The sequence below is a fragment of the Rhinichthys klamathensis genome, unplaced genomic scaffold (assembly GCF_029890125.1).
Source record: "Rhinichthys klamathensis goyatoka isolate OS25496 unplaced genomic scaffold, OSU_Roscu_1.1 h1tg000391l_1, whole genome shotgun sequence".
Taxonomy (NCBI): domain Eukaryota; kingdom Metazoa; phylum Chordata; class Actinopteri; order Cypriniformes; family Leuciscidae; genus Rhinichthys; species Rhinichthys klamathensis.
In genome coordinates this window covers 2,221,250-2,235,741 of record NW_026606894.1, presented here as the reverse complement: position 1 = coordinate 2,235,741, position 14,492 = coordinate 2,221,250, and positions in this window count along the sequence as shown.

The window sequence follows — 14,492 nt, the reverse complement described above, 5'->3', positions numbered from 1 at the left end:
ACAAGTGTCGTCTAGCACACGCTGCTAATAAATACAACGTTATACTCGCGTAGTCCGTTTGCTTTGTAATAACGATTATAGAAGTGAATAGAGACCTACCCAGCTATGCATGAACAGTGTTGCTCCTTGATATTGTTAGTCCCAGCCTCCGTCTCCATTAGTAGGATATGCGGTGGTTCATTTTTTGACTGTGACCGGTATGCTTCTGCCTCTATTTGGATGCCTTGTTGTTCATTGCGTTTTACCTGTATGTCGTAAATATATCCTTCGAACGTATATTGCAGTAGCCTGACTACGTCAGACTTCGTACTTCCGCTCAATTTCATTTCGAGACATCGACTTAGTCTGAGACATCGACATGTCTCTCAGTTTTCCTCAGGCCTGAAAACATCCGGCCAATCAACGAACAGAGGGCGGGCTGAGACCCGTGACGTAGACGCTAAGCGCAGAGTTTAAGATTGTATTTTAGGTTAGGGAAATCGAAAACGACCGCAGATATGGAGACACGGGATGCAATTCACTCTGTTGTGAGAATAATGCCGGCATTTGCAAACTGAAGCCCGAACAAGAAGAGTGTTTGTTAAACATTTTGAATGGAGGTGATGTTGTGGCCCTACTCCCGACAGGTTTTCTCCCGTCTCTTTTATCCAATAGTATCCAGCTGCAGACCCGCAGCACCACCACTTTCAGAACCCCAGCGCCAGAACCGGAAGTAATGGGCGGAGCTTACGTTCTAACACCAGCGCCAGGACCGCAAGTGAGGGGCCGAGCTTACGTTCTAAACCGAGTAACGCCACCTAACGTTTTGGAGCGTAGTTTGCTTAGACACGAAACGGAATTATTACACACGAAACGTCATACTTTATACATATTATAATGATACATTAAGGTATAGTACAATAAGCATTTGATGAAAAAACGTTGATTTTGTGTAATATAATTCTATATAGTTATCCGTTTCATTGTATTATGAGAGTTACTTCCTGATCATGATGGTGAAAAATAATGCTTGAAACTTATGGTCATTTTATATAAAATATACTTTATTTCACAAGAACATGTGCAGCATGCATTTTTCTTTATGTAAAATAATGACAAAAATCTAAAAAGAGAGAGAAAATCTGGCATTGTTTTAAAAGAAACAATAAAAATGTACCGTACTTCAAATAATAGCCGAGTCCCAAATAGACGATTGTCTCTTTACATGCCTGGTGTGGCTGCAGGTCTGGGTAAATATAAGGCCGGTCGCAAATAGAGGTCGGGTCTGTTTTTTAGTTTCAGGTTGTATTAAATCTTCTAAAACCCGTCAGATCGTCCGCTTTTTGGCGGTCGCCAAAGCAAATTTTTGTCCCGCCAAAGCCTATTTTGATCGGTGAGTGATGTAGAATAGAATGACTGCTGCGCGTGACAGGGCGCTTAACGAGCAGAGAGAGAGAGCCCTGGCCGCGCGCGCGCACTCTGACGTCTTCGAACAACACGAGCGCTGTCTTGCTCTTTATTTGTCACATACCAGTTATAGTTCATACAACGAGCAGTGACTCACTGTGTAATAAAAACATACCCTAAATATTATTTAAAAGGTGCAACAATTTTAAATATTTTTAAATAGGCCTACTTGCAAAAATGTGTCATTGTAAATAATTCCGCCCCTCCCTCACTTCCGGTTCTGGCGCTGGGGTTCTGGCACTGGGGTTCTGAAACTGGTGGTGCTGCGGGTCTGCAGCTGGATATATCTCCTTTTATCTGTCGAGCTCGAACTGGCACCCTTTTGACAGGTCAGTGTCTCCTTTTTTTCCAAGTTCGTAAATATTGCCATGTCATGCTGTAATCTTGCAATTAAGTTGCAGCATTTCCGACAGACTCGAAATGAACAAAGAGCTGTGTTTGACAGAACTAATCCTAACTTTGACAGTTGGCTGCAAATATTTTCCTGTTTCTCTTTACTGTCAAATAATAGTTTAGAGGCCCCGATTGTGCCGTGGATGCGTAGATTTACATCACATAATCTACAAAAGTCGTTGACAGCCGTGTTCACTCCGGTATTTCTCTCGATGGTTTCGTTTTCGCATTATAATGTGTTTACAGTGGCAGTTCGATGCTGCTGAGCTGGCGCATAACACACGTCATAACCAAACGTTATGTGATTGGCTTACGGGTAACCAATGATTTTATACTTCAGACGAGCGCCCCCCGCGATAAAGAAAACACTTTTCAATGATGCCATGCCAGACTCTGTCTATGAAGCAAAGCGAAGTAGCAGAGTTTGGTATTACCAGGCTAATATTGCAGCCCCTTTTGCCTACTTCTATCGGACACTTTATTTGCTGCTTTATAAAAGTTTGATAAAATTTCAGCAGGAAGAGCTGTCACAGCATAAGCCATGTTGATACCAACCAGAGCCCAGATGAAGTTTGTTTGTCGGACGTAGCAAGGGGAGGGCGGGGCTTAGCCAAAGGCGAATTGGTCGCGAGACGTTAGAGAGCCAATGCCATTTTACAATCAAAGCTGATGTAACTCTTCTTCGGGTCGAAATCTTTGAATGTTCCCTGTTCGTCGATACCGTGACGCCTAGGGGTACCTTTAGCATCTTAGGCTCTGTCCCAAATGGCACCCTAACACTCGCGGTTTTCCTAAGAATTCGCACTTTCTTGATGTAACGCCGCTTTGACTGTCGGGAAGAAGTTTGTTGTGGAGCTTCGCTTCAGTGCGGGCTCGGCAATAGTGTACATCGAAAACCTAAAATGACAAATGGGACACCCGACGGTGTCAGGGTTCTGCCCTTGCAGTCTTTCTGTGTTTTTGTGGTTTCATGTTTCTATGTTTGTCTTGTGTTTGAGCACATGGCTCTGTCTTGGTCTGTGTTTGCCATGTGCTCCTCATGTCCCGCCTCCTTGTTTCCTGTTTCCAAGTCTTGTCCTCGTTTCACTAATTGTGCTCACCTGATCCCCATGTGCCCTGGTCCCTTTATTTTGTGCCTCTTTCCCTCATGTCTTTGCTGGTTCGTTTTGTGTATGTACTTCTTGGTGTTTTCTGGTTTGTTATCTTGAAATTATCCTAGTGCTTACGCTGGATTGTTATCCTAATCCCAGTGTCAGATTATCCTTATTGCTATTTTGTTTTGCTTCGCTTTAGCTGGGTCCTATCTCTTGCAGATTTGAGACAAAACGAACCAGCCAAGACATGAGGGAAAGAGGCACAAAATAAAGGGACCAGAGCACATGAGGATCAGGTGAGCACAATTAGTGAAACGAGGACTAAACAAGGGGGCGTGGAAACAAGGAGGCGGGACATGAGAAGCACATGGCAAACACAGACCAAGACAGAGTCATGTGCTTAAACACAAGACAAACATAGAAACATGAAACCACAAAAACACAGACAAGGCTGCCAGGGCAGAACCCTGACACCGTCGGGTGTCCCATTTGTCATTTTAGGTTTTCAGAACCCTGACAGACGGTCTCATGGACTTAAAGGAAACGAGCTTTAAGCATGTTACCATACTGTAAATATTCATATTAGTGATGCACCAAAAATAAGACAAGCAATCATTTTCAGCCTAAACAGCAACAATTAATTTTCAAAACAGTGACACTTAATTAGCGATTCTCCGATGGCACATTTTGACTGTCAGTGTCTATTTCATGCACAAGACATGAAAAACTACAGCAGGTACGCATGTCAGATGTGTGGATGCAATAGGGCTGGGTTGACCATAGCGATTTCACGTTTTTGATGAACAGATATGGATTCTTAAATATAGTATAGTATCTATCTTTTTAGTCTCGTTCTCAGTTGATGCATGAACAAAACTTTATTATAAACATTATTTGTAGCACACCTACCGTCCAATAATTGCAATAAGCTGTGTGCATTGGTACTTTTGAAATGAAAAAGTCTCAGCTTTCCAATTTTGTCAATTTTATATCAAAAATCAAAGAATACATACAGTTTTGGCGTGACAGATCTCTGTAGCGCCTCAGTTCAAGCAGCACGTGAACTGATCTCATCCTCTTGGTATGAAATAAACATGAACGTACAGTACAACTTACTGAAATGTATCATGTCTTATTATATTTTTTTCTTCATTAATGTTTGAATAAATCTGTCAAGAAAAAGCTATTTCAGCCACCATTTTAATGCTTATGTTTCCACAACTAATTGGAGTAGAAATATAATTAGCTGCATCATTCAAAAGTTGATTTATGTGCAATTTAAATGTTTACAACTTTATTTGAATATTGATTATCAAATCAACTTTATTTTCAGTTTCAAGATTTACCGGTTTTAATGCCATTTAATGCATTGGCTAACATCGAGCATTTGTTACAATGTTTATCTTTTTTCTTTTTTAATTCATAAAAATACAACTGATCATTGTTAGTTCGTGTTAGCTTAGGTCCATTAAATAATATTAACAGATGCAAATTGAAATTAATAAATGCTTTAGAAGTATATTTCAATGTTAGTTCATGTAGTTAACTAATATTAAGAAATGGAACCACATTATAAAGTGTTACCGTTATTAGTGGTGCATCACTATTGTTATTCCTCATACTTATTTTTATTCTTCTGGACAAAACTTCGGTGCTACTAACTGCTAACTGTCTAGCCACACCCTAGAAACCATTTAGAGCACTCTAGCAACCATGTAACATCATGAATAAGCCACATCTCAGCACCAGAACTTTATACAGACTTATGGTTTGGCTCTACTGCAGTCACTTAGCGTCACGGTAGCGACTGCCTAGTGCCGAGTTTTGCCATGGCATGACCACTCACATTTTCTTCAGAAAATGATGTACGTCTAGTTCTATATCTACTACTCCCTTCCTCCCCGTTTTACTGGACCGGCACAATAGCGAGACAATTGAGTCCTGCTGAGATACTGCACAATGTCCAGCAGGCATTTCTGCGTTTGTGAATACCGGTAGTCTGGATACTATAGTTTGGAGTGATGACAGCAGAGAAAAGCACATGTCCTCCTGGAATACAGTTATCTGTCTGCCAATACTTCCAACACAAAGAAACGTAATAATCTTTATCTTTATAGAACCGACAGTAACAATTGGACCCCAAAATTTGATTTTCTCCTTTTCTGACTTCTCTTTCTTATTTTCCCATTTCTGTTTGACCTTTATTTTGCTCTCAATTATATCCAGATTTTTCGCTGTGTTGCACTTCCCTTCGTTCAATCTCTCATTGATTCACTGAGCATCATCTCAACACTAACATCTCTCACACACACCCCATATAAAAATGTCTGAAGCCAGAGGGGGAAAATGCATTTCTGAGGGGTCCATAGCTCAGGAGACTGAATTAAATTACATTAAGGTACATTTTAGCAACGTTCTATTAGATGTCTGTCCTAAAATTGCAAATGAGATGTTTGACATACAATAACAATACAGAGCATTTATGTATAGGTATAGCATAATGTGACTCATCTCTCCTTTCACTCAAACATACATTAGATTATAGAAGTAAACAGTAAGTTAACTTTAACATTAACTCATTCCTGTCTAGGAGAAACATGCACCATGTCTCATAAATATCAAAAACCACAACTCAGATATCTTCAAAATACTGTTTTTTGATACTTTTGAGGAGTCAGTTAGGTCAGTATAAAGCTATAAGGCTAATCCTGTTAGCACTGGAGTTAGCATTAGCGCTGAGACCGGTTCATGAGGATTACAGCAGCAAGGGCACATCAACAAAAAGGAAAACAAATCCATGACGAGTCTGCTGATCTTTGATACTGATGCCAGTACGTCAGCTCATGTTGCTAAAGTAATCTTCGGTTTGAATAAGTGCAGTGGTGGCCACTAGTGCACTAACATACTTTGGCCTACTTTGTGTGCAGAAAATAAATGGATATCTGTTGCTTCTGAGATGAACTGAATTAGCCCAGAAAACAAGGGGAATAAAATAAGAAATAATGATTTTTCCTTTCATTCTTATTTATGGATATCATAGCCTGTGCCAGATTATTAAAGGTGCTCTAAATAAATCATTAGACAGAAGAAAAAATACATCTTGGAGAACAGCGTATCAGTTTCCGACGGCTCTTTTTGATTCAACCTTTTGTGAGATGCCGTTTCGACCACTTTACTCACTCTCTCATTCTCCCTGTGATAGATGGCAATATTGTTCAGTATATGTTTTAAATATTTCATATGATTACATTCTTGTCGGATTTTCATAATATGCTTAAAAAAAGACATTAAATCTCACATTCATTCATTTTACTCATATTATACTTGCTTTCGTCACAGAAAAATATTATAAACTTTTAAAATCTCTTTTATTGAGCCCTTTTCTGCACTTTAATCAACTTGTGTTTTGGAGATGTTGAGTGAATGTTAAGGCTGCATTTATTTGATCACAAATACAGTAAAAACAGTAATATTGTGAAATAACTATTTGAATATATTTCTAAATGAAATGTATTCATGTGATGGTAAAGCTGAATTTTGTGTCACATGATCCTTCAGAAATCATTCTAATCTGCTGATTTGCTGCTCAAGAAACATTTCTTATTACCAATGTTAAAAACAGTTGTGCTGCTTTAAATATTTGTGGAAACCGTGATAAAATATTTGTATGATTCTTTAATAAATACAATGACAGTGTAACATTATAAGACATTTATTCAATGTTAAATTGTAACACTATAAATGTCTTCACTGTCACTTTAGTTCATTCATTTCTTTCAAAAACTCTTACTGAACACAAACGTTTGGTCTGATTTCTTTGCTATCTCATTCAAATGACATTCATACAGTTCTAAGCCTCCAAATACTTCCTGGGACCAAAGTAAATGCAGACAATAGGCATTTTACGAACAATGCATGCGAGTGTATGAAGAAATACAGCACATGGCTGGTCAAAGAGCTGCAATGCTTCTGAAAACAATGCAAAGCTTTTGTTCTAAAAGCCATTATGTAGGCTACTGCAAACAAACACACATAATTGTATCATCATTAAACATGAAGGTCTTACAAATCTGTCAAAAACTTCACTCCAGGAATCCCGGTTGAGTGATTCCAATATTCCACAGCAATGCCAGCACAACCTTTCAATTACACTACATACATGCAGACCTATACTCACAAAACACACACACACACTTTTGCTTTTACATTCTCACTGGCCCATAAAATCCCTAAATAAACACAGAGACCATAAATAAACTCAAACAACACACAAAAATGCACACACACACACAACAGCACCAGGTAATGAGCAGAACCAGACTGTCACTTACGTCAAGCCAAACTCTCTCTCTCTCTCTCTCTCTCTCTTCAGTTCACTGGGACGAACGGGTATATTATTCGCCAAGTCCTCCAGGATCATTTGCTTTCGTCTTCTCCTCCCTTTTCAGTCTCTCCATCATTGTTTTAGACTGAAGCGCTGGTTGTGCTCTTACTGCAGCATGTTTGTGTGCAGCATTTTGTGTTACCTATGTCTCACGGCGGTACTGTTGACATAATTAATGTGTTTTTTAATTGTTATGGATGCAAATCATCTGTTTTTCTTGTCATTGAGGCATGTTGTGCTTCGGTTACGATACGTCTATGTGTGTGTGCGTGTGTGTGTGTGTGTGTGTGTGTGTGTGTGTGTGTAATGCAGCTCTAATCCCTTTGAGGAGGTGAGAGAGCGGGTGCTTAGCAGCCGGGACTCCAAAGGGAATAAAAGACACATTTTTCAGTTCAACACACACAGTGCAAATGATGCTGACACATTAACGCCATCCTATTATGCAATAAACATCAAGTACATATTTAACCTCATCCTAAACACTCACTTTACACACAGAAAAGAGCACTTACACACATATACTTGTATAAGTGGATTAGAGTGTCAAACTAGGACAACGTTCAAAGCTCTGAGCTATAAACGTCCTTGACGCTGCCATCATAATGAGCAAGCAAATCAGGCCCAAGACCTGATGCTCCATCAATATGCTGGACAGCAGACACAGACCAGTACAAGCACATCTTGACCCACTTAAATGGCTCAGCAATGATTTCTGATTTGTAAAAAGTTGTAGGTTTCCTGATTGTGATTCTCAGAGGGTGTGAAAAACCAAAATGATATCACCAGCGACCAAAGCGGAGCTTAAAGGGTTAGTTCACCCCAAAATGAAAATTCTGTCAGTAATTACTCTCCCTCATGTTGTTCCAACCCCGTAAGACTTTCGTTCATCTTCGGGACACAAATTAAGATATTTTTGATTAAATCTGAGAGCTGTCTCATTCCTCCATGGGCTTCTAAAGGACTGAAACTTGCCGGCCCAGAAAAGTTATTAAAGACATCGTTAAAATAGTCCGAGTGACTACAGTGGCTCAATCTTTAAGTTTATCAAGCGACGAGAATACTTTTTGTGCGCAAAAACAAACAAAAGTAACGACTTTATTCAACTATTCATTTCCTTCTCTGTTGGCCTTGAGATTTCACGTAGTGTAACAGCGCAGCGCTTCTGGGTTGTACGTCACACGCAGGCTCACTATTGGCCGACGCTGGTCATGTGTGTGATGAGTGTGACGTACAACCCAGAAGCTTTGCGCTGTTACTCTACGTGAAATCTCGAGGCCCACAGAGAAGGAAATGAATAGTTGAATAAAGTCGTTATTTTTGTTTGTTTTTTTGCGCACAAAAAGTATTCTCGTCGCTTGATAAACTTAAAGATTGAGCCGCTGTAGTCACTCGGACTATTTTAACGATGTCTTTAACTTTTTTGGGCCGGAAAGTGTCGATCCCTTAGAAGCCTATGGAGGAGTGATCCAGCTCTCAGATTTAATAAAAAATATCTTAATTTGTGTTCCGAAGATGAACGAAAGTCTTACGGGGTTGGAATAACACGAGGGTGAGTAATACTGACAGAGTTTTCATTTTGGGGTGAACTATCCCTTTAAGCAAGTCAAAGATTAGAGAGTGAGCACATGTGATTGTGTTCATTTGTGATAGACTTCATGTTTTGTTTGGCACCCCGAGTACATGTCCACAAAAAAGGGTATGCAAGCTCTCGGCCTGGGATCTGATCAATAGCTTCCTCTCTGTTAGAATGAATTGTCAAATATACAACGAGACAAACAAACCACCTGTTGTTCTCCTTTTCCTTCCACTCCCTCAGCCTCTCTGTGACTTGGGAGCTCCCTCAGCCATCCATTTTATTTCACCTCATGACCTCAGAAGTAGTCTGAATGCCAAACAGTAACAATTCTCACTTTAAAGTTCAGATGCAAACACCAAAAACCCTATTTACTTTCTTAAAGGGCCAGATTAAACCACAAATAATAGTTGTCATCATTTACTCAGTTTATGTTGTTGCGTTATTTTCTTCCATGGAAACCAAAAGGTACGGAGCACTGCACATGACATGCTAAAAGGAAAAGTAAATCGTGCGCACGATTGACTAATTCGTTCCCTCGATTTTTAAATTGTGCGCACGATTAGCAAATCGAGGGAACGAATTAGTAAATCGTGCGCACGATTTAGCCTACTTTTTTTTTTTCTGCATGTCATGTGCGGGGCTCCATAAAAAAAGATATAATTCGATGAATATCCGGCTGGTTGAATTAAATGCAGTGGCAGTACATTGTGCATCTTAACACTTAATAAAAAACAAGAGTGTCAGCAAAAAAAAAAGCCACATGGCTCACTGATCATTTTCTAAGTGCTCTGATGACAAACAATCCAAAATTAAAGTCGTAATGAAAACTTCACACTCCAGTCCAGGTGGTAGACTGCTTCTGCCATTTGAATGCTAGTTGGAAAGTCAGTCAACATAAAAAAACGAAAGTTCATTCAGTTGAATTCTGTGAACCGGCTAGACTGGTAACCGGCTTAAAAGAACGATTTGTTCAAGACTTGAACGTCACTACTTTCTGCAACCTACGGGACTAGAGAACTGAACAGCTCACAGAAATGTATATTCCTCTAATATGACTAAGATACTTCAATAAACATGGCAGCCAGCAGCCAATCAATATTCAGCGGCTAATAGAAAATCTGAATGACCTAGCATTACAAAAATGGATATACTTGTACACTGTGTAAAACTGAATATATGTACCAAATTTTGTGAAAATTGGCCTCAAGTTGACACTATAATAAGCAACTTTACATTTTAGCTAATAGCCATGGGTGCTGGGACCATGATGATTGCCGCTTGTGGCTATATTTTTTATTTATTTATTTCCACAAGTTTTATTTCAACGACAGTTTTTAAAAAAAAATTTAAAACAGAGCAATGATATATTTATTGATTATAATAATTTTACCATTTACTGCACTAGTTATTTACCTATACTGGTGAATAAACTGGAAGTCTTGCAGTCATGGAAAATAGCTTACTTATTTATTGCAAAATAAATTGGTTGTTTTCTGTAGTTTTTTATGGATCTTGACGGACATGGTCATCATGAAGTGCCGTTGTATATAAAACGCTTTGTGCAAAATCCATGGATTGGCATTTCCAATTGACTTTAAACACACACATTGTTCATGTACACACCCATACACAGTAATGTGACTACACACTAGCACATAAATGCACAAACAAGCTTGACATTTGTGGGTTTAAGGTTAATATTGTTTATGAAGAGGTCTTGCAGCTCTGATCAATAAAAATCTTTGTAAAAAGGTTCAGAGAAATGAAGAATGAGCAAGGCATAAATAGAGATAAACACAAGGGGGTAATCCATCGACCGGAAGTTGAAGTCGGCCGGGTGCCGCCATCTTGTAGCAGAACTTCACTTGCGTTAGCATTTCCATTGACTCCCATTCATTTTGGCGTCACTTTGACAGCGAATAACTTTACATCTGAGGCGTTTAAAGACTCCATTTTTCCATTATTTATTTCTAAAGAAACACGACAATGTATAAAAGGCTCCATTACCTTCTATGTTACGTTATGGCCCCGTAGAAACAGATTTAGTAAAAATAGGCTAACGATTGCGTCATAACCACTCGACTCTCTGTCGCGCTGTACAGAAATTACCGTAGAGACAGGAGGAGAAACTCGCGCGCAATCGGGGGGACGTCGAGGCATAAAGTCAAGGGAGAAGCCCATAGAGAGTTGTAAAGCTGCTCCTGCTGCGAGCTCATGGACAGCTAATACTCACGATCTCCGGCTCTGCAAGTTTCGGAAGGGAATGATTCAGATTCCTCTTGGCACAGCTACTAGAAGATTAACGTCTGTCAGACAGGTTGCTCACGTCATCAAGCTTAGTTTGAGTCGGTTTGAGTCTGCGCGTCAGGAACGGAAGTGCTTAGAAATCGCTAAAAATGGGCTTCAACTGTCTCAACTGAGTTCCAATGAGATGGCTCTGTCCACTTCTTTTACTGTCTATGGATAAACACTGGGAATGAGAAGAAAAAGGGAAAACACATCTTGACAGTAATTGAAAACATTTATTATTTCGCCTCAGAACCTGCCAAAGTTTGTTCACCCTTCAGACGCACATTCACGCATAAGCACAAGACACTGAGAGAGGACCAACAAACCATTTAACCTAGATTAGTAAACAATATTTAAACCAGACCACCATTGTACATCACACAGTGGCAGATGTGTCTTATTTTAGCTGTTATCAGCCAGATAAAAAGGGCTAAAGGGATCTTATATTCGAGGACAAACATAAAGACCTATCCCTCCGCTAATGGCACCGTTCAGGTGTGAAATGAATCACCTGACCTTTCCAACACACACTCACAAATACAAACACAAACCTCTCTTATAGTGGGAGTCAAGCCGTCTTTCAATCTCTGCACAGCTGAATTTCTCCTGAAGGAAAACCAATCCCGATGGGAGGCCGTTCATTTATCAGTTTAGTTTCTCTTTCTGTCAATCTATCTGCTCTTCATCCCAACATAGCCTCTTCTTTATAGCTGGAGAAAAAAAAATGTCAGTCCTCCTTAGTGTATTTTATCTCTCACAAGCAGACACAGGCTATTTGATCCATTTCATCCTGAAGTCCTCAAGCTTTTCAAGATACATCGATCCCTGAACTCTAAAGTCAAGGAAGACGAGGTATAAAACAGAGGAATAAACAGAAATGAGAAGAAAAGCAGAATAGTTTTCAGAGCCACAAATAAATAATAATACAGTGTAACAGTCGGGTTCCAGAAGTAAAAATGTACCCATAGGGGAATGTATTTTTAACAATAACTTAAAAACCATTAAAGGGTTAGCTCACCCAAAAATGAAAATTCTGTCATTAATTACTCTCCCTCATGTCGTTCCAAACCCAGAAGGCTTTTGTTCATTTTCAGAACACAAATAAGGATCTTTTAAATGAAATCTGAGAGTTTTCTGTCCCTCCATTGACAGCCTATGCAACTACCACTTTCAAGACCCAGAAAGGCATGTAAACAACACACAGTATCTGTAATCAGATGCATATTTAATATAATCTAGTTTCAGTCACATAAATGTGTCATTAGCATCATATACCGTATCTGCTTCCATTTTTAACCCCTTCAAAACACGGAGTTCACTCCACCTTTCAAAAGCCCTTCCGAAGTTCTGATATTTATCCTTATCCTTGTTTTCGCATGGGTCCGGTTGCAGTCTCTTTTTTTCTGTAGCCACTCCGAAGTCTGAAGTCTTTTGCATTTTACAGCGGGTGAATCTCTAGTTGTCACTGGTGATTGTCGTTTGAACCTTTCTGGATCTGCCATCAAATTAATACGTTTAATTATATCAAGTGCTGTGAGAAAAGGCTATAAATCTCCACCTCCAGCATCCTCACTCGCAATATAGCCTACTAGCCGAAGACTCTTCTTTATGTGTACAGATGTGACGTAATTTTGTAAAGACATCCTCGAATCTCCCGCGGAAATCCACCAGTATTACTGGAATTAAAAACATTAAGCTTACCGTTTTGAATCGAGCTAAGGCAAGCAGATAGCTTTGAACACTGGCTGGTTATGTACTTTCTCAAAAATGTATTTTGGATAATTTTTAACCCCAAAAAGTTTTTAACCAACGCCGCTGAAAAGTGTCACTGTTGCAGTGTCAGGATGCTTACAGTCACAGTGTCACGTTTTTAAGGGAATCAGTCTACAAATAGCTTACTTACAGTAGTCTTTGCATATTAAAGGAGAACCTTTGGTCTAATAAAACATTGGTACCTAGTCAACCGTTCTCTGAGATTTGTTTTCATGATAATCGAATGTAAAGAGTTTTATCTCTAAAAACTGTTTAGCGTATAACGCTAGTAATGGGGGCATCTATTAAGTAAAAATAAATCGCTAGTTAATACCACTAACAAGGCTCAAAATAGCCCCACACGAACACAGTAACATAATGAGGGTCCCTACATGCAAAACGAAGCATTGAGAACTTTGTAAGTGTACAGACCGTTTAATAAGAAGATATTTTATGAAGACAGTCCACTTCGTGTATACAGACAGGAGCCATCTTTGGAAAACAGTCTCGACTAATCAAACTACGAACGACGTGCTAAGTGAGCTGAACTGTATGAATGGCGTTCGTGGTTTGATTAGTCGAGACTGTTTTCCAAAGATGGCTCCTGTCTGTATACACAAAGTGGACTGTCTTCATAAAATATCTTCTTATTAAATGGTCTGTACACTTACAAAGTTCTCAATGCTTCGTTTTGCATGTAGGGACCCTCATTATGTTACTGTGTTCGTGTGGGGCTATTTTGAGCCTTGTTAGTGGTATTAACTAGCGATTTCTTCTTATTATATGCCCCCATTACTAGCGTTATACGCTAAACAGTTTTTAGAGATAAAACTCTTTACATTCGATTATCATGAAAACAAATCTCAGAGAACGGTTGACTAGGTACCAATGTTTTATTAGACCGAAGGTTCATTTTGCGCCGGAGTTCTCCTTTAAGCTAAGGATGTGGTATATTAACATCAAAATAAATTACACGCTTCACCTTTAAGAATTACATCTCTGCACTTGTGTGTTTTGATGGCTATGATTGGCATGAAGGATATTTTTAGCTGACCTCCCATAAAATGCTTCTATTTCCACTCTCATGCTTGTAACTGGAGGCGTAGGTGTTTTGATTGTGGGCTGACAGTGCTAAACAGCAAAAGAAAAAAAATAATTCTGTCATCATTTACTCACTCTCATGTTGTTTTAAAATTATATGACTTTATTTTTTCCCTTGAAACACACAAGGACAACTTTGGCAGAATGTGTGAATATGCAAGTGGCTTTTTTTCATATAATGTAAATATTCTCTAAGATTTCCCCTTCAATGAAGCAATTAAATTCCATTTCCATATTCAAAACGGTCATGACTCGAGATATGCTAGAATTAATGACATTGTCAAATAACTAGATACCAATAGCAATAATTAATTTATGTGTTTTCCCTTAAATACTTTCATGGCGATTTTGAGTTTTGGAGCTTGCAAACCCTGGTATGATTTCACTGTATAAAAGAGCTCTGGATCTTCTGCAAATCTCCTTTGTGTTCATTTAAAACACAAATGATGACAGAGTT